We start from the raw sequence: 21,707 nt of genomic DNA on the forward strand, positions 1-21,707 counted from the left end.
TAGAGTTTTCTGTAGCAGGGAGTCAGGAATATCTCAGGGATCTTCTTCAGCTTTCCTCATCCACTGCTTTCATCCTGAGTCAGGCCCTAATTTTCTGCCCTCCAGCACTGACTTCAAGGTGGTCTCTCCCTTCAATGGGGTCCTCTCTTCACCCTCGCCATCTCTTCCCTGACTTGAGATGTTCTACACCCTGCAACTGTGAATCTCTGCAGGGAGAAGAGTTATAGAAATACCAGTTTACTAATTTTCTTCCATTTCAAGCAACTTTTATCTAGCCAAGAGTGACTGATCCTTAGAAAAAGTATGAAACATTTTGTTAAAAGACTATTTCTCCTTTTCCTTTTATACTGCTAGAGGCTACATAAAATGACCCTTCCATAACCTGGGCACTGCTGTGGTTAAGTCAGGAAGAGAAGTGTGTGTGTACCTTGCCCGCAGAGCATTCGACTGGGTGTGAGAGAAACAAGGCTTTCAAGCCATACAAGCCATTGAAGGGCTAAAGCAGAGGAAAGATGTAGGTTTGTTATTTTTATTTTTTGATAGCTGTTTGGCAGCACATGGATGATGGATTAAGGAAGACGACCTTGGAGTCTGGGAAAATCAGTTGCAACAATTTTCATCACGGCAAAAGAGCCTCCTTTGGGAAGGGGGCGAACTGTGAGAATATCCAGAGGATGAGGGTGGCTATAGGGAGCACGGTTAGTTTACTTATTGTTTTCATTACATAAACTATGTAAAATTAATCTTGACAATCTTTCACTGATTTTTGGTGATGCACATTATGGGAAAGGAGCAGTAGAAGATACATGGTTAGAAAGATCTTCAAAACGTTGATTTTGGAGGCTGTAGCGCATACAGATGGGGAGATACAGAAAGCATTTGGATATACCATTCCCAAGTTTGAGGACAGAAAGCCCTGGCTCAAAGGTAAACGGCCAGTAGTGTAATCTTCTTGTGAGATCCTGTGTGCAGAGAGAATGGAGGCATCGGGAGTAAAAAGAGAAGGCAGGCTTGACTTCCCACATAAAGATAAAGAAGGGGAACCCATAGCAGAAAAAAAAAAATGAGGGGAAGCATCAAAGACTTCAATACTTAACAAGTTCTCTAAAATCATCCCTCCTGCTCCTTGCAATTCTTGAAATTCAATCTAGACTCCACTGCTAGATACTGGATTAAGACTTGGGCTCTTTTCTCAAACACCAAGGATCCTGGATTATTTCTATGAGGAGTATATACCCAATGGGATATTTAGTGATGTAACTTTTCCTGACTTGCAGTTGTTCAGACAATAGCTTGCACCATGTCACAAGAGCAAAGGTGTAACTGTCATACATTATACATATATAAATATTACTTATATAAAATATGTGAATATATTTATTATGTATTCATATATAATATATGTAAGTATAATGTGTATATATATGTGTATGTGTGTGTATATATATGTATACACACACACACATACATTTCTCGGCTGACCTGTGAGTTCATCTAAGATCAAACTCACTTGTGAGCTTCTTCCAACACCAATAAGGAAACATTTGGGACTTTAAAGTTCTAAAGTGTAGAATCCCAGTGTGATAACCTTAGTCTGCTAAACGGAAAGATAAAATAACCATAAGACACAAGCATAGCTCTGAAAGCAGCCTGGAAACCTGTACTGATGAACGATGTAATGGTAGCAAGTAAAGTTTGGAGCAACTCATCCACTGAGTCAGGAGAAAAGAGTGAGCCGGAGAAAAACTCTCAGGAGAGGGGAGGAAGCCCAGACCATGGCAGGAGAAAGATAGCTTGTGAGTTATAGAGTTGGCCAACGTCTTCAATGAATGTTGATAAAAGTATTCAATATTAATTCGCTTCCTGTTTTGTGTTGAGACGTAGCCACAACTTCCCCCCACATCAACCTTTTAGTAAGACTTTTCACCTCTCATTCCTCTAATGCAGCGAAGAGGATACTGGCTGGAGCCCCGAAGCAGTGAAGACTGAACTGACAGTGATGAATCACAGCAGTGACCCTTTGTGGGCGGATGTGGCCTGGCTAGAGATCGGGTACCACCTCACACATGAAGGGTGACCCATGTAGAAGACCCAGTCCAGTTTGCCCAGCGGTTCTCAATAAAGGATGATTTCCCCACCAGGGGACATTTGGTAATATCTGGAGACCTTTTTCCTTGTCACAAAGTGGGGTGGTACACTGGCATCTAATGGGTAGAGACAGGAGATGCTGCTAAACATCCCACAATATATCGGACAGCCCCCTGCAATTAAGAATTTCCTGACTGCAATGTCAATAGCCAGCTTAAGAAGCCCCAGGTTAGATATGCTCATTTTCAACTACAGCAGGATACAATGTATACATTCCTGGCATGTAACATAGAACATTAGAATGTGTTCCTTGTCCATGCCCTAAAAGATTCTGCATTCTGGGTTGGGAAACTCCTCTTGTATTTCTCTCTTGCAGCCCTTCCTTCTAAACTTGCCTCCCACCTCAAACAGTGAAGAGGCTGGTTGACATATAACTAGGACTCTGACATGGAAAATAGGCCATATTTCATATTGCAAAAAAGAACTTTAGGATTACTTATATTAATGAACAATTGTTAAATAGTCTAGTAGTTCTGTCTCGGGTTGACTGTAAGAATTTGGTCTTTTTACAAATTTAGTGAATCTTTTTTTAAAATTTATTTATTTATTTTTGGCTGCACTGGGTCTTCGTCGCTGTGCTCGGGCTTTCTCTAGTTGTGGCGGCGAGCGGGGGCTACTCTTCATTGTGGTGTTCCGGCTTCTCATTGCAGTGACCTCTCTTTGTTGCAGAGGATGGGCTCTAGGTGCGTGAGCTTCAGTAGTTATGGCATGTGGGCTTAGTAGTTGTGGCTCGCGGGCTCCAGAGCGCAGGCTCAGTAGTTGTAGCGCACGGTCTTAGCTGCTCTGCGGCATGTGGGATCTTCCCGGACCGGGACTCGAACCTGTGTCCCCTGCATTGGCAGGCGGATTCTTAACCACTGCGCCACCAGGGAAGTCCCCTTAGTGAGTTTTTGATCCAAGTTCTTCTTGCCTTGCTTTCCCTACATGGACCTTAAAGGACTCATACCTGTGGAAATGGATCCCTGGCGTGCAGAATTTGTAGATCGGGTAGTTACAAGCTAAACAATAAAACTTCCCTTGTCTGTCCTTGTTGATGTACACAGATTTTTGTCACTCTGAATCTCTTTCAATACTTGTTACTAAATCATTTATTTCTGTAGAAGTTTTAAAGGTTAAAGTTGATATTAAAGAATATGAAGTCTGGGTTATGATTTTACATTTAGGATGGGAAAATTAGGTCATCCTGAGAGGTCTATAAAAGAGCAAGTAGTTCAGACGTTTGCATCTGCTCATCTTGAAATATACATACAAACAATCTAATACCAGCCCATTGACATGAGATGTTCCAAATTAGCAGAAATTCTGCCAAGCAATTGATGGGACAGAGCAGGAGAGGATGAGTCATTAAAATACAGGCACAAACTTTAGTCAGAAAAACTGATGGGGTTTCTGCCAAAGAAAAAATTCTCACAGCTGGGCCACCCTCAGAGATTTCTCTAACAAACACAGCCAAATATTCCTGTACTTAGTGACTTGATTCTGTGGTTCTGAATTATCAGCACCTGTCATTTCCTTGCTTCAGAGAAGGATCATTTGAGGGAAAATGTTATTTTATAGCTAATAATTGAGAAAGAAAGTGGTACTCATTCTCTGGCAATATTTACCTTGTGTGCTGGAAATAAAAGGATAAATTCAAACTATTGGAGAATCTGAGTCAAGATTTGTAAACCAGGATTTTTCAAGCTTGACCTCCAGAATACATGTTGCCCAGCAAACATGTTAACAGTGCATATTCCCTACTCTCCACCCCCATGGATTCTGACTCAACAGTCATTTTTTTTTTTTTTTTTCCATAGACTTCACGGGTATTTCTGAGCAAGTGGTTTGTGGACTTGACTTTACAAAAAGTCTGTCAAAGATGCCAGCTCAGGATGGGTGGGTAACGGACGGGAAAATAACTGGGGACATAGTAAGGGCTTAATAAATATTGATTGAATGAATTGGCTCCAGCTCTTTTCCTAGAAACGGAGAAATTTATTTTTGCTTTCCTTGTGAGTGGATTGCTAATGGGCCGACTTGGATATATATTATTTTAGAGAAACTCATCTCTCCCCCATTTATTCTCTGCTTTGTGTTAGATGAATTTTAGTCTCTGGTGTCAGAAAACTCAAGTTATGTGAACCGTCTCCTTTCCTAGTAATGTGACCTTGGGCACGTCCTTTTATTTTGCTTGGCCTTAGTTTTAAAATTTCTAACTTGGGAAAGTTAATGATTACTTCTCAAAATATCATATAGCCCTGAAAAGAAACAAGGAATGCTGCATGTGAAAGATATAGCATAAAGTGTGCTACTCACGTTACTCATTTTATAATTCCTAGAAACGAATTACGAACTGGAATTCAGAATTCAGTGACAGAAGCAGTGGCAACGAGGTGTTTCTAACCAATCCTCTGCTTTAGGAAAAAAAAAAAATGTTTTCCTCAATGGCTAGGAGAAAGCCAGGTTTAAAGTGAATGCAAGTTAAATATCAGTTGATGAGTTAAAGTTGTATCTTCCATACAATATTTTGCTCTGTTGTTTTCAGAATCAACATTATCGAGGCATTTGCTACTTGTTTCTAAAGACAGTGGTTGCCCAGGTCCCACTGGGGTCAATTAATCTCTAGGAGGAGAATGGATTGGTCTATTGGGTGGAGAAGGCTTATTAAGACAACCAATCCACTTCCAAGTCTCCCCACACCGAAAAGCCCCTATTACTATGCATACATACTAACTCACACGCGCAGGTAGACACATGTCCCATTCCCCTTAATTCTCATCCTGTACAAGATGAGTCAGATGAGTTCTTCTTGCCTCCCCTTCGGCTGTGCTGTATGAAAGATATGCGCTTGTGAGGGAAAGCTCTTTAAGGGTTTTGGTAAGCAATTGCAGGCTGGGAGTGGAGAAGAAAGTGAGTGCCTGAAAGTAATTCCAAAACATTTTTTTTTCCATTTCTTTTCTTTCTGATAAAAATGGTATAAACACTTCTGGGAAATGAATCATCCTGTCACCTGCAGGAGAAATTCAGGCACTTCCCTGTTTAAACCTAACATATTAAAATCAAATAAAAGGAAGAAAGCAAGCATAGGGGTAGGTAAAATGTGGTAGAGCTTAATCATATTGGCACAAGTCAGCCAGACATAACAAAAACCAAGACAAGTTTCAGGGCAGGTGCTGTCTAACCCAAAGAACACAGTGACCCACTGGGATCTGGCTTAATTTAGCCTTTGGTCATCATCAGTATTAGTCAGAGCTCCTTGCATTTCAAGCATCAGGACCACTACTTGAATTAGGTGAGGAAAAGAAGGAAACACACTAGAAGTTTCCTGTCATTATGAGAAGGGAGCTGGCCTTGAGGGACTCCTGAAATACGAGAACTCAAATACTCTCAGACCACTCTTTCAGACTCTGCTTCTCCCTGAACTCAGGGTTTATTATCATGGATAACCCTCCCCTAAGAAGAGAGGAACAAGAAAATCAGTCCCTAGATCTTGTATTGATATTTTCCAACTTCAGGGTTCAAGAGGATAAAAGCATGGTTGAGTAGGTCAGATTTGAGATAGAGACAGGAAGTAAAGTACCAAGGACTTGTGTGTGTGTGTTTGTGTGTGTGTGTGTGTGTATGTGTCTAGGGGTAGCAATCTGTGGTGGACACAATGATGTAACACATGGTTCAGATCCTTCTTCATGAATAAAAGCCTCATGATCCAACTTCTGGGAGTGCTGCTGGCATGCTCTCCTGCAGCCACGTTTGGAGATTGCACTGAATGGAGAGACCCACCTCTCCTAAGATAGTAATCTCTTCCCAGGATAGCCGACATCAGCCTCTGATGCCAAGCTGACTAGAGGATATAAAAGCCTGTCCCTCCAACTCCCATTTAGGGGAGTTTTCAAAGCCCTCTGTGCCCACTCCTGCTCCCTTCCCTTCCATGGGTGTTGAGTCCAAGATCACATCCTAATATAGCCCCTGCACACTCAACTCCATCTCAGAGTTGGTTTCCCAGGGAAGCCAGCCAGTAACAACTGAGAAGAAAGAAGAGAGGGGAACAGAAATCTGCGTACCATCAACCTTTAAGATGCAGAAAAAGGAAGAGAATCTGTTCAAGAAAGTGAGAAGAAATTGAGGAGGAGACTGACCTAGAGAGAGCAGTAATGTCAGATGGAATGGCTTCCACCTGACATGCTCCATTTATTTATTTAGGTGAGTAGACTGGCTTCGAGTGAGCGGAGAGGATTTGGCAGGATACTCGAGGCTCATGGTAAAATTTTAATAGCAGTAAGAGGGACTAGTCATTGCAACAGGACACAAGGTTGACAAATGGTGTTGAGGCTCCAGAGGAGGCTGATATCCATGATATATCAACACCAAACTGTACAGCAAATGCCATTTACTCTTGCATCGCTCAATTTTCAAAATGTAGTGGAGAACACAATGGACTGAAGGATTGCTATTTATTTGGGGATTTCTGTGGAGTAGTAGAGTGGCTGCATAAAGAACAGGCCTAGAGAGTTGAAACAGTAATTAAAAATTGAACATAAAACCTGTGCGTGTACACACACACACACACACACATACACACAGTCATCTCTCTGAGTCCACAGGGGATTGGTTTTGGGACCTCTATGCATACCAAAATCCGCAGACGTTCAAGTCCCTTATATAAAAAGGCATGTGAAATTGGATGTGTGGTTGGTTGAATCTGTGGAGGTGAAACCTCCAGATGCAGAGGGCCATTTGTATATGATTGTTGATTCTTCTACAGCAATGATATTCATACTTTCACATTTTATTTCCAAGGAATGGTTACAAGATATCATTCCATTTTCTCTTGATGATTTTAAGTGGATATTCATTTGCAATGAAGTTTTATATTATGTATGAATGAATCTATCATTCCATTTGTCTTTTCTAGGTCCTGTGATGAATAAAAAAAGAAACGATATGGGTATACAATTACATAAGCAATTAAAATAGAAGGTAGGGATTAAGTCTTCTTTAGTCATTGACCAGCCAGAAATTTTACAGCCCATAAAATATGAGAAGGATGCCTTCAATTTACTTTCTACGGCATGATCTCACTTCCTTTTCAAATCATGCATATCATCCTTGGAGTTGGGAGGATAGAGGATGGAGAATAACTGGAGTCATATGTTGGGATTTCCCATAAGACTGGTGAGAAAGGGTCTCCTTAACTTACCTTAAGCTGCTGTGCATTGCTCTGACTAGCAAGCAGAGTCCTGATGAAGTGTAAGGGTAGCCATCTGAAATAAGGCCACTGATCTAAAGGGGACAAGTAGATGATAAGAACAGAAGACGGTGGAAACCCACCAGGCTCAGATAGAGTGTACAGTTTCCTCACTTGTACCTCATTCTACTCAACACCAACCACAGTCTTCTATCAAGTGTCTTACTTGTTTACCAGTCTGCCTCTACCTTTAGTTTAGAAGTTCTTTAAGGGCAAGGTCTGTGTGTCATTTTTCTTTTTGTCTCCAGAACCTAGCATAGAATTTGGCTTTTGATGTGGTGTACAAGAAATGCAGGCTGAATGACTCAAAAGATAAATTTGGCAATTATTTTGTAGGTATTAGACTAAAATGTCCCCAGACTCAGTCACACTATAGTAAGATTTATGTTGAAATTATCAGCATTTTTCATAATTTATCCCAGAAAGACTTCTGTGCAACCGAGGGCAAGGAATGAGTTGCATCCTTTCCGTCCAGCCTGATGGTTGACATTTCACCCAGCAGAAGGTTATCTTGCAGCTACCCTATTTTTCTGTATGTTGGGAAATCTCCAAGTACCAATAGCTCATTAGGGAGGGTGGGAGTGGATCAACTCCAGTGTTTAGATTCTCAAACTGTTTTCAGTTAGGAAATGACTTCTGTGTTTCTCCCACTCAGGTGTCTTTGATTAGCGAGAAGCACAAATATGCAGTCACACAGAAATGTGCTCCCTCATTCAGAGTACAAAGGTAATCAAGTGCTCAGCTGGCTGACATTTCTATATGTTCCTTGACACACACAGATGCTTTTTGAACCTGGCTGGCCTATCCTTGTGCATTACTGCCAGACTCCACAAGGCTAACTAAGGAACACCCAGAGTTGTTTTTGTTTCTAATACTGGGGCCTTGCCCTATAGGATAAAGACATTCCACTGAGCAGCTGTGTGACCTTACAAAGCCCTGGCTCTGATGTCCCTGGAGTTGTTTTAAGATTGTAGATGTGGATATTTCTCACTACTGACAAATGGTTGTGGATCACTAGGTCTTCAGAAGGGAATGTATAATAATTAATACTATATATGGTGTTTTATAGTATCCAATATTGACCTTTTCACTGTCCGTTACATTTGGATTCTGGGTTCAGATGAGAGCCATTGAGAAAAACAAGAATTGGTGGAGAGACTTCTCTTGCCCTCTTTTCTCCAATCTCCCCACCCCACAACTAACCCCACAGCCAGAGGGACTTTACCAGGTCTGATCAGCTTACTCTGTTGATAAAACGCAAGGGCTTACCATAACTTTTCACATAAGACAAAATTCTTTGTGTTCTACAGGTCCCTGCCTCCCTGTTCAAGGAATGTCCCCTCTAGACTAACCCAAACCCTTAAACCTCTTCTTCTTTGTGCATGTGGTTCTCTTTATCTGATTCCCTCACCCAGATTTCCTGACTACATCAGCTCCTTCTAGAACAGGTTTCCACCTCATCATATGACTCCTCTTCATAGCATTTCTCCCAGGTGCAATTTTACATAGAGTTATGTGATTGCTTAATACAAATCTAGACACTCACAGACAAGAATCATGTGTGTTTCACTCTGCACTATATGCCAGTGTCCAGCACTGTTCCCAGCATTGGCACACAGTTAAGTCAATGGATATGCTGAGTTTAGATAATATCCAAGAAGTTTCCCTCATGCCCACCCACTGCCTACACATATCCTTTCCCTGTGTCTTTCTCGTGCTACCCATTCTTTTCACTGAGCCAAAAATTCTTTCTTAAAAGACGATTTGACTATTATATTTTAAGAAAGTCCATCATGAAGAGAAGGTATTAAGAACAATTAGTTAGATAATATACTAGCTGGGTTATGCCTAAATCATTTACAAATTTACAATCTGCCCCCAAATGTGTCTGCTTTCCTTAACCCACAAAACACACAGTATATTATCTTGGTTTGAACTTTGTATCTAATTCATAATAGATGCTCAATAAAATGTATCATCTATATCAATATCCATTTATGCTTTTTTGGCTTTATTTAACCACCATACCAATAATTATTCCCTGTTTTATGTCAGTACAACCTAATAGTTAATGCACTTTTATAAATCCTATTTCAGTTGTTTTATATTTCCCAGGCAATATGATCTCAATTACATCATTCACAGCCAACTGTAAAATAAACATCTTCTGTCACTAGGTCCAGTAGATGCAAAACCCTAGGAAAATTTAAACAAATATTTTGATTTTGTTTACATATGTGCCACCAGCTGCTTTAGAAAATCTACTTGGGAAAAAACAAAAATTACAGAAGAACCCCATATTGTAAACACCTGGATTTAGATACTCAACAAAAAGCCAGAAAGTAAACACTGCAATGTTAAACTCAATCATCCGGGAAAAAACCTACTTCCAAAGTGTATTTGAGATACTGTTTCATTTCACATAAAAGAGACTAAGTGGCAAAGCAAAGAAAAGAGAGCAGATGAAAAGAAAAGTCTCACTATTGTGGAACCAGCTATGTCTCATCTGAGTAGGTGTTGGTGGATTGTTGGAAAGTTTAGAACACCCCAAATATACTGAGCTTCCCTTCTGCCTACACCCTTCCCAGCTGACAAAGAGGATCTTTTAACCACTGATTCCAGAAGCCCAATTACTAAGAAAGCTCCAGCAGTTTAATTCAGTTAAACACCAAGAGCCATTGATATCTGAGCTCTGTGCTAAGCATCAGGAATACAGATTAGTAAAAGGAATTCTTTCCTTCAGAGTCTACAATTTAGTGAGGGCAAAAGTACCTGTGAATAATTGTGTAATATTCCAGGTACATGCTGTAATAGAGGTTAGTGATCAAACTAGTGGTGGTTCAAAGAAGGAAATAACGAACTCTTGTAGGATTTAAGGAAGATTTTGTATAAGAAATAATCATTCAGTTGAGTCTTGGACTATGCATAGGAATTTCTCCAATATTTAGGTAATGAAAGGTGACTTGGCAAGTGTGAAAGGGGTTACAAGTATGCATTCCAGGCAGAGAAAATGTCATTTCAAAATGAAAGAAGGGTGCCCAGGACTGCCCGAGGTCAGCACAGGTACAAGGGATCAGATGCTATGTGCACCTGCCCTTGTGCCCAGGGCTGCTGGACCCCGAGTCCGTGATCACACTGTTGCCTGGGTTATCTCCTCTACTGACACGCATGCTTCACTCTCCTGTGGGATGCCATTTCCAAAACACAAGGTCAAAGATGCAATTATTAGGAATTTCAAGATGGCAACCGGAGATCATTAAACCAGGTGTGGGGCTTTTTCTCAGTGTAGGACCCTGTGCTAATACATAGGCTTCCTGCACATGAAGTCAGCTCCACATTAGCACAGTTCTCAACATAGAGCTGCATGGTCCAAAACATTCCGTTTTCCTCTCTATTTGACCCAATTTATTTTTATTTATTTATTTGTTGATTTTTTTACAGTAGGTCCTTGTTACCTATTTATTTTATTTTATTTTATTTTAGCTATCCATTTAAAACATAGCAGTGTGTACATGTCCATCAGAAACTCCCAGTCTACGCCTCCCCACCCCAACTATAAATTCATTCTCCGAGTCCGTGAGTCTGTCTCTGTCCTCCAAATAAGTTCATTTTTATCATTTTTTTAAGATTCCACATGTAAGCGATATCACATGACACTTGCCCCAATTTAATACTATTTGGGCTTGAAACACAAACAAATTGGAGAAGGGGAGAAGGGAAATTGGGCAACACTGGAATGAAGCTGGGACCAGAGGCAGGGCCTACATTGTGCAAACCTTTATACAACATGTTGGAATTTGATGTTTATTCTGCAGGGTAAGAAAGGCTGTTGAATGATTTCAGGCAGGATGTCATGTGACCAGATTTGTAGATTACGAAATTCAATCTGGTGTTAATGTAGTGGGTGAATCTGAAGCGGGAGAAATGTGGCAGGAAAGCTAAGTATGAGCATTACAGGTGGGAGTGTTTTACCTCCCTCCCCAGACTGTAGAGATTATGATTCTGTTGCCCATTGATGCCTGCCCTGTGTTCTAGTTCTGAACGTGCATGCCCTATTTCTCACACTGGAGTGAAAATTCCTTGGTGCCTTTTAAATAGAAGATGCTTAATAACTATTTCCTGTGAAACTGAGGTTGCCTTAGCTATTTGAGTAATCACACCAAAATCTTGACTCCTATAGGTCTCAGTCTGGATTTAACCAAAATTACATTACCATAGGTAAATCGGCCTAGTAAGGAGAAAGGGGCTACGTGTGTTCACCAATACTCTGGAATGAAGTTAAATACCTGAATGTGACCTTCACAAAGAAAAACTAAAAACAAACCATTGTATTGAGTAATAAATACATTAAATAAATCAAGTAATAAATCAATAGATACATGCTCATTGATAAAGGAAATTGCATTATAGTTCTATTTGTAGAGCAGAGGTGATGCCTATGGCACTGATATTTTGGGTAGATATCCTTTGCTGCATAGGCTGGTGACGTCACAGTCCAGAGGGACTGGGGCTTCTAACGTGAACAGGATGCAGCATTGTTTTCAGCCCCCACATTAGACTCACCGGGGAGAGTTTAAAAATTACCTTTGCCTGAGTTCTAGTACGACTGAATTCAAATTTCTGGGAGTGAGACTTGGGTATCTAAATTTTTCCCAAGCTTTGTTGAGTTATTTCACCCATTTTAAAGTGACTTTTGTCCCAACAGTTATGCCTTTTCCAGAATGTCATGCAAATATAACCAGAGTATTTAGTCTGTGACACCTGGTTTGTTTCACATAACATGGTATTTTTGAGATTCATCATACTGTTGAATGTAACAGTAGTTCATTTCTTTATTCTCTATTGAGAATTCTGAACAGTATTCTACAGTATGGTTATTCATACCACAGTTCATTTCTCCATTCACTAGTTTCTCCATTCACTCAACTTTTAAAAGTCTTGCCAGTTGATTCTAGAGCATAGCAAGTGTTGAGAACCACAGATAAACTTCATTATGAATATTACTTTGTATTTTACCAAATGCTTTCACATGCTTCAGTTATCATAATTGTACTCATTGACTGAACATGATATATGTGGAAGAAGTTAGGATTACCAGAGACTAGTCTATAGACCACACTATCTGACACACATGGAAACTTTGGGTCATGTCTGCTTAACCATTATTTTCTATTTGACACTACGTAAAAATGTATGTACTTTCAATGGCATAATGAATTAGTACTACACACATCCAACTATCACTGTTACCAATAAGGCTTGGAAATGTTGGTGGAAGATTTATGAAAAAGACATTATTCACATTCCAAATCATCTTCTCTCATCCATAAATGGAAAGTGTGTGTCTATAAAGAGAGATCAGTTTTTGGAGCCATGCTTATTAAACTATCTAACATGTACATATTTCTGACCACTTGGAAAGCATTATGAGAGTATTTCAGTATCCATGTCTATAAATTATGATTAAGAACAATTTATAAGGGTGCAGCCATTTCCTTCATAAACACTTGGTTGGGACAGTACATCTGTGCCTTTCCAGTCCTTTAAAGGCAACACTTAGAAGAAGTAGGGCCAGAAACATCCTAGAAACTTCAACATCACAATGAAAGAGTATATTTGTCAGTGTTTTGTTTTTTTTTAAGTGCATTTATGGGGCAGTTTTTAAATTGCTGTGATTTAATAGATTAGGATGATTTTACATACATAATGCAACTGAGAGTCGTAATGACGTGGCTGGGGCCCCTGAAGACTCTATAGAGACTTTAGTAAGAGATATGCTGCTTGAGAACAAAGGATTGAATTTGGCCTACAGAAATCAAAATACCATTTGAGGGAATTTCTCTGATTTAAATGAAACTTGAACTTTATTCTTTAAAAAGAATGAAGTGTGTGAAGTTATGTGATGATGAGACAAGATCAAGGACAACCTGAATTATGAATAATTTTTATTGATGTTCTTACATATTACAACCTCTCTCCACCATGAAAATGAGAACTGAGAACTGAACTCTTTGGGTCCGACATGATCCATGGTTATTGTAATCTCTTGACCTCAGGAAACAGAAGGGTTACCTGGAATTTCTAGAGTTTCTCTTGTCCGACCCTTCAAAAAAAAATCCCTTTTCAGGATTATTATGAATCAACTTTACTTTTTACTCTTTGAAACTTAATTGGTGATACTCATCAGACTTGAATGGTTAAAAAAGTTTAGGGAGACTTAGTTCTCATCCCTTTGCAGGTCATTTCATTCATCTCACTGCAAAAGTTTTTCTTTTGGCAACTGAAGGGGAATGAAGCTTTGATTTCCCAGGGGATCTGTATTCTGTTCTCTCAATGTACACGAACACACAGATATATTATTGAAGGAATCCTTCATTTCTGAGGACATGCCAAATCTTGCAAAGATAGCAGTGAGGTAATTCTAAAGTGAATGAAAGTTGTATCCTCTGACAGGGGGCAAGCTTCAAAAGAATTACCACAGGAATTAAACAGAATCTTTAAAAAGTGAAGTTAACTTTGGCGACGGAGGGTAATTTCTTCTTTGTTTATGAAGAACTTATTATTTCAAGTTAAAAATCTAATTAAGTAGCTTGAGTATTCAACTTAGTTGAATAGCATCTCCTCCCCCAAATCCATGTCTTTTCTGGAACCTTAAAATGTGGCCTTATTTGGAAATAAGTTCCTTGCAGATGTAATTCGTTAAGATAAGGTCATACTAGAGTAGGGTGGGCCCTCAATCCAATATGACTAGTGTCCTTGCAAGAGAAAGTAAAGAGACACAGAGACACAACACAGAGGGAAGACAACCAAGTGAAGACCGAAGCAGAGATTGGACTTACACTGCCACAAGCCAAGGAACACCTGGGGCTACTAGAAATTGGAAGAGGCAAGGAAGGAACTTCCCGTAGAGGCTGAGGTGGGAGCATGGCCCTGCCATCATTTTGATATTGGACTTCTAACCTCCAGCACAGTCAGATAATAAATTTCTGTTCTTTTAAGCCATCCAGTTTCAGGCACTTTGTTTACAGTAGCCCTCGGAAATTAATACAGCTTGTCTCCGATTGATTGCTGACCAAAGTGAAAAATTAGAGGTTTACTATTCTATAGACTGGTGGTCTAGGAGGAGTCAGGAAAATTTTAGGAGAAAACAAAGGGAACAGCACCTCACTTCTGCCCACTCATGACTTCATCACCATGTCACTTGTGTGATCTCTGAGCTATTAGTATCAGGATCACCTGGGGTGATCAAAATGCTCATTTCCTGCCCAGACCCAAACCTGTTGGTTTGAAGTATCTGGTTAGAGCCAAGGGATCTGCATTTTACTAAGTTTCTTATATCATTCTTACGAATGCTAAAATTTTGGAATCATTACCATACGGAATCCTATCTATTACTGTCTTTGAGAGATAATCAAAAGAAAATCCATCAGTCCACTGAAGGTCAACAAAAGACTCAATCTTGCCCTCAAGTCTCTATATGAGGTCAAGTGAAATCCAAACATCAGACAGCATCAGTGAGCCACCCAGGACCACAAGTTCTCCTACTAGGACATAGAACTTGCCAATAGCATACATCCAAGTGACCCTTAATTTTCCTACTGCTCCCCAACCCCTACATCAAGTAATGGCAACAAATAATTGGTCCTCTTACCTTATGTCAAAACCATAGCAGCTAGAACTCAGAAAAATTGAGGAGAAATATGGAACCTACAGAATGTATAACTTGCTACCTGTCTGGTGTTCTTCTTTAACCCCTTAATAAAAATAAAAATGACAAGCTTTCAAGATAAATTAAAAATCATGACCAAGATTAAATTTACAGAAGATAAAAACAAAACTCTTCCGAAGAGAAATTCCACTTATCAAGAGTTTTTCAATCACATAAATCTGAAATTACATTTATATTAAGTAAATGAGGCAGTTAATTGGTTGAAGGATTTGTAATGGAAATTCTAAATCACTCCTTTTATGTTTCAGACTATCAGGAATCTTTATATTCACACAGTGCATGTACAATTTATGCAAACGAGATAACTCGTGTATGCTTTGTGTAAATATAGAAGTTTGTGATTATAATTAAGGTTTTCCTCTTATTTCCTCTACAAATTGTTTTGGAGTTTGAAAAGTTTAAGAAGCACAGAAAACACTAGAGAACAATGTAACAATTACCTGTGCAGCTACTCCCCAACGTTAACAAACTTTGTAATATTTCTGTATAATATTATTATGAATAAAATACATAAAGCCAAAATGTAGGCTTTCTTTATTTGCTTCTTGAGCCCATTCTTGTCACTTCTATACCGGCAGTCACCATCCTGTCTCCCTTTAGTCTCTTTCTCCCTGTTACTTATATCTCCATGGTTATGTATATGTATATGTAAATGTATTTGTTTTTATTCAATTTTACTATTAAATAGGATTCTATCATTTGAATATAAAACAGTTTCTTTTAGATATTTTCCAAATCATGAGTTATTTATTTTTCCTCAGTATTCACAATATTGAGGCTATCATAATATTTTAAATATTATAAATGCTATGTGTTTTTTCTTTCATATTTGATAAATGGTATTGTTGGTATAAGGACAGTACTGATTTTTATATATTAGGCTTCTAGACAGTAACCCTGGTCTTATTTGTTTTTTCTGTAGAATACTGCAGCCTTTCTATTTAGTCAGTAATTTCATCTGCATATAAAAATAGTTATTCTTTCTTTGTATTGCCTATTGAATGACTTGGGATCTTTATGGAGGAGACATAATGTCAGGCTTACAGTAGGGTTGAGTGTTCCTGACATTAATAAGAATATTTCTGATGCTACAAAAATAAGCATAATGGTCATTGGGAACACAACTTTCTTCTAGTAAATTACTATTATGTATTTCTTCAGAGCTAGGTCAATAGGAGAAAGATATTGAGAGTTTCTACAGGCTTCACAGAAAAAAAAAAGTCAGCACTTTATAACATGAGAGAGCAAGATAGAACTCATAGCCATTTTTCACAAAGAAATGTGTATAACTAGTCAATGACCTGAAGAATCTCTTCATACAGTGGATCCTAGACATAACACACAGAGAAGATTATTTTTTGAACCATCCCCTTCAATATATTACACAAATAATTTGACTGATAGTTATAAAGTTAAATGAATAATAATTTTGGCAACAAAAGAAATGCAGTGAATGTTTTCTTTTTCTGAACTTCCTATAATAATCATACAAATAAAAATAAATAAAACAAAATAAACTTCACTATATGAAAAAGAAAAAAGAATGAATTGATACTTTCAAATTATATTATTTGCCTTTTTTGAACATGGGGAAAAGACAGTATAACAACATAGAGTGTTGCAGGAATGAATAAAACATAGTTTCTATTTTTGAGCCTTAAAAAATAAATATTATAATATACAATTTTGATTTAAAATTAAATATTAAAATATTTAAAAATATTTCCCTTTATTTCTTATTTTTATCATAAATTGTATTGTATTTACAATACTTTTTCTGCATTTACTGAGATAGTCACATATTTTTTTATACTGTAATCTATAAAATTGCTCAAACTTTTTACCTTGAGCATTCTTGTATTCCTGGGATGAATTCCACTTTATTATAATTTTTATTAATATAGTGTGGAATACAATGTGATGGGACTCTATATAGGATGTTTTTGTTTACATTCACAGGTGTGATTATTTTATTATTTTTCTTGTATCTTTCTTAATGAATTTTACTATAAAACTGCATTACCATTTAATGTAGTTTTTTTTTCTGAAATAATTTGTAGAAGATATGAATTATCTACTCCTTGGACTTTTGATATAAGCTTGCCTGTAAAATTCTATAAACCTGTTTTCCTTTGGGGTTGAAGGTGGGGATGAAACAGGCTGGGAGATAGTTTTTATTTGTTTTAATAAGCAATTTATTTACTTTAATGGTTATTTGTCTATTAGAGTATTCTGTTTCTTATTTTTAACAGCTTTGTTAATATACAATTTATATGTCATAAAATTCAATAATTTCTGAGCTATGTTACTGAGAAAAGAAAAAGGTGTTTATATTGCATGTGAACATGTGTTCACACACGTGTGTGTGAACATGTACGTGCATGTGTTTAATTTTGCCTCTGAAGAAAAGCAGTGGAGGAAAGGGTATTTGGAGTGGAAGGAGGATTAACAAGTCATTTTCTATCATTTTTTCAATGTTGTAGCTTTTCAGGTGTGTGTATATTTACTGTGTTAATAGAGGAATTAATTATTTTAAGTTTATGGCCTTTTATGGCTATTTTTGAAGACTAAACCAAGAATAATCACTTTTCCAAAGCAAAACAACCAAAAAAGAGCATTTGGCAAAGAATTTGGTAATCTAGGTTCTGATTTTTTCTTTGCCTTGAGCAATCTGCAACATTACCTAGACATTCTGAACCTCAGTGTTGTTACTTGTATTTTGGTAAGGTTGGAATAAATAATGTCTTAAATCTCTTTCTAATACAAATCAATCAAATACTGGATAGGTAGTCATCTAAATAATATAAGTATTAAAATGTAACAAATTTTTTATAAAGAATGATCTTAAAAGCATGGAATGGAATTAGGCTAGGAGCCTGTAGGAAACTACTATGCACACAAAGCCCTGATGGAATTGAGGAAGGACAGAGAGGGGAGAAAAGTTTGAATGAGAAGAAAATGGCATCAAATCACAGGGAGCAGAGCCTTGGGATTAGGGCAAATCTTGTGTTGAAATGTCTTAGGATTCATTAGAAGAAGATAGATATCCTCTGCATAACATTTATGTGCAACCAGACTATTTTATTTTTATTTTTAATTTTAATTAAATTTTTTACTTTGATATATTTGTAGATTCACATGACATTAATCTTTATTCATTTTCTCCCAATGATAACATTTCTTGCAAAACTATAGCACAGTATTATAACCAGGATACTGACATGGATACAGTCAAGACATAGTGTCCATCAGCAGATGAATGGATAAAGAAGATGTGGTATTTATAAACAATGGAATATTATTCAGCCATAAAAAGAATAAAATTTTGCCATTTGCAAAAAAATGAATGGACCTGGAAGGTATTATGTTTAGTGAAATAAGTCAGAGAAAGACAAATACTCTTTGTTAATACTTATATGTGGAATCTGAAAAATAAAACAAATGAATGTATATATCAAAACAGTCTGCTTGACTCACAGATATAGAGAACAAACTAGTGGTTATCAGTGGGGAGAGGGAATTGGGGAAGGAGCAAGGTAGGGGTAGGGGGTAAAGAGATACAAACTTTTGTGTATAAAATAGAGAAGCAGGCTTCCCTGGTGACGCAGTGGTTAAGAATCCACCTGCCAATGCAGGGGACACGGGTTCGAACCTTGGTCCAGGAAGATCCCACATGCTGTGGAACAACTAAGCCCGTGCACCACAACTGCTGAGCCTGCTCTCTAGAGCCCACGAGCCACAACTACTGAGCCCGCACACCTAGAGCCCGTGCTCCGAAATAAGAGAAGCCACTGCAATGAGAAGCCTGCGCACCACAATGAAGAGTAGCCCCCGCTCGCCGCAACTAGAGAAAGCCCATGTGCAGTAACGACGACCCAACTCAGCTTAATTAATTAATTAATTAATTAATTAATGTATTTCTGACAGCCTTCCTGAATTAAACGTTATCTGGACAATTGTAAGAGACAAATAAAAAAAAATAGATAAGCAATAAGGATATATTATACAGCACAGGGAAATACAGCCACTGTTTTGTAATAACTTTAAGTGGAGTATAACCTATAAAAATATTGAATCAATATGTTGTACACCAGAAGCTAATAAAATATTATAAATCAACTATACTTTAATTTTTGGAAAAGTTCTTTCTCAGAGAAACAGTTTAAAAATTTTAATAGACTCTATTTTTGAAAGCAGTTTTAGGTTCAGAGCAAAATTGAATGGAAGGTACAGAGAATTCCAATATACCTCCTGCCCTCCAGCATGCATAGCGTCTCCCATTCTCAAAATCTCCCACCAGAGTGGCGCATTTGTTACAACTGATGAACCTGCACTGACATATCATTATCACCCAAAGGCCATAATTTAAGTTAGGGTTCACTCTTGGTGTTGGACATTCTGTGAGTTTGGACAAATATGTAATGACACACATCTACCATTATAGTGTAACTGCTCTAAAAATTCTCTGTGTTCCACCCATGTGCTCCTGTCTCTCCTCTCACTACTGGTAACCATGGATATTTTTGCAGTCTCCATAGTTTTTTCTTTTTCAGAAACAATATAGTGGGAATAACATAGTATGTAGACTTTTCAACTTGGCTTCTTTCACTTAGTAATATGCATTTAAATTCCCTTCATATATTTTCATGGTTTGATAGCTTACTTCTTTCTGACACTGAATAATATTCCATTGTTTGGATGTACCATAGTTTATTCACTGACTGAAGGACATCTTGTTTGTGTCTAAGCTTTAGCAGTTATGAATAAAGCTGCTAAAAATATCCATGTGCAGGTTTTTTTGTGGACATAAACTTTCAACTCATTTAGGTAAATACCAAGTAGTATAATTGCTGGATCATATGATAAGAGTATATCTAGTTTTGTAAGAAACTGTCAAAGTGCCTTCCAAAGTGGCTGTACCATTTTGCATACCCACCAGCAATGAATGAGTTCCTGTTGCTCCACATTCTTGCTGGCATTTGATGTCAGTGTGCTGGATTTTTGCCATTCTCACAAGTATGTAGTGGTATCTCATTGTTTTAATTGGCATGTTCCTGATGAACTTATGAATGTGGAGCATCTTTTCATTTGCTAATTTTTATCAGTATGTCTTATTTAGTGAGATGTCTGTTAAGCAATTTTTTTAAAATCAGGTTGTTTGAAGTTTTTAATTTTGATGAGATCCAATTTTTCCATTTTTGGATTGTACTTTTATGGTGTCAAGTCTAAGATCTCTTTGCCTAATTCTGGATCCTGAAGATTATCTCCTGTTTTTATTTCTAAACATTTTATAATTTCATGTTTTACATTTAAGTCCATGATCCATTTTGAATTAATTTTTATATAAGCTGTGAGACAGATTGATGTTTGTATTTTTTCCCCTATGAATATGCAATTGTTTCAGCACCATTTATTAAAAAGTCTACCTTTCCTCCAATTTAATTGCTTTTGCACCTTTGTCAAAATCAGTTGGACATATATGTGTAGATGTGTTTCTGGGTTTTCTATTCTTTTCCATCGATCTATGTGTACCCCTTTTCAAGTACCACACAGTCTTGATTACTGTTGCTATATATCTAGAAATTGAGTAGAATTACTCTTCCCAATTTTATTATTTTTTTCAAAAATTTAAAAGTATTTTTAGTTAAATCTATAATTTAACTAAAAGTAATTTTCTAGTTATTTTGTCTTTCTACATAAACTTTAGAATATTATATATTCATTACATATTATATCTAATATATATAAAATACATAAACATTATACATTTATCTCCAGTTATTTATATCTTCTATGATTTCTTTCTTTGAATGTGACTTTTGGCATATAAGCCCTGTACATGCTTTGTTAGATTTATACTAGGTATTTCTCTTTTTTTAATGATTGCAAATGATATTTTATCTTTATTTTCAGTGCTCATGTGTTCATGGCTAGTATATAAAAATACAAACAATATTTGTATATTTATCTTACATCCTGTGACCTTGTTGAACTCACTTATTAGTTCTAAAAGTTTTTTTGATGATTTTTTTTTTTTTTAGATTGTCTACACAGACAGTCATGGCATCTGCAAATATGGACAGTTTAATATTTATTTTCCTCTCTGATCTGTATGTGTTTTACCCCTTTTCCTTATCTTACTGTACTGGCTAGTACTTCCAGCACTATGTTGAGGGTTGTCACAGTGAATATCCTTGCCTTGTTTCTGAACTTTGGGGTAAAGCTTTCAGTCTTTCACCACTAAGGATAGTGTTATCTATAGATATTTTTAGATGATCTTTATTAAGTGAAGGAAGTTCTTTATTTCTATTTTGATGAAAGGGTATTTTTGCTTGTTTGTTTGTTTAAATCATGAAAGGATATTGGATTTTTTCAGATACTTTTCTGTACCAATTGACATGGTAATGTGATTTTTCTTCTTTAGCCTGTTAATATGCTGTATTATGTTGATTGATTTTTGAATATCAAACCAGACTTGCATCCCTGGAAGAAACTTCCCTTGTTTATAGTATATAATTATTTTTATATATTGCTGAATTCTGTATGTTAATATTTTGTTAGGGACTTTTGCATCTGTATTATGAGTAATATTGTTCTGTAGTTTTC

Source organism: Balaenoptera acutorostrata, chromosome 8 (assembly GCF_949987535.1).
Source record: "Balaenoptera acutorostrata chromosome 8, mBalAcu1.1, whole genome shotgun sequence".
In the NCBI taxonomy this organism is placed as follows: domain Eukaryota; kingdom Metazoa; phylum Chordata; class Mammalia; order Artiodactyla; family Balaenopteridae; genus Balaenoptera; species Balaenoptera acutorostrata.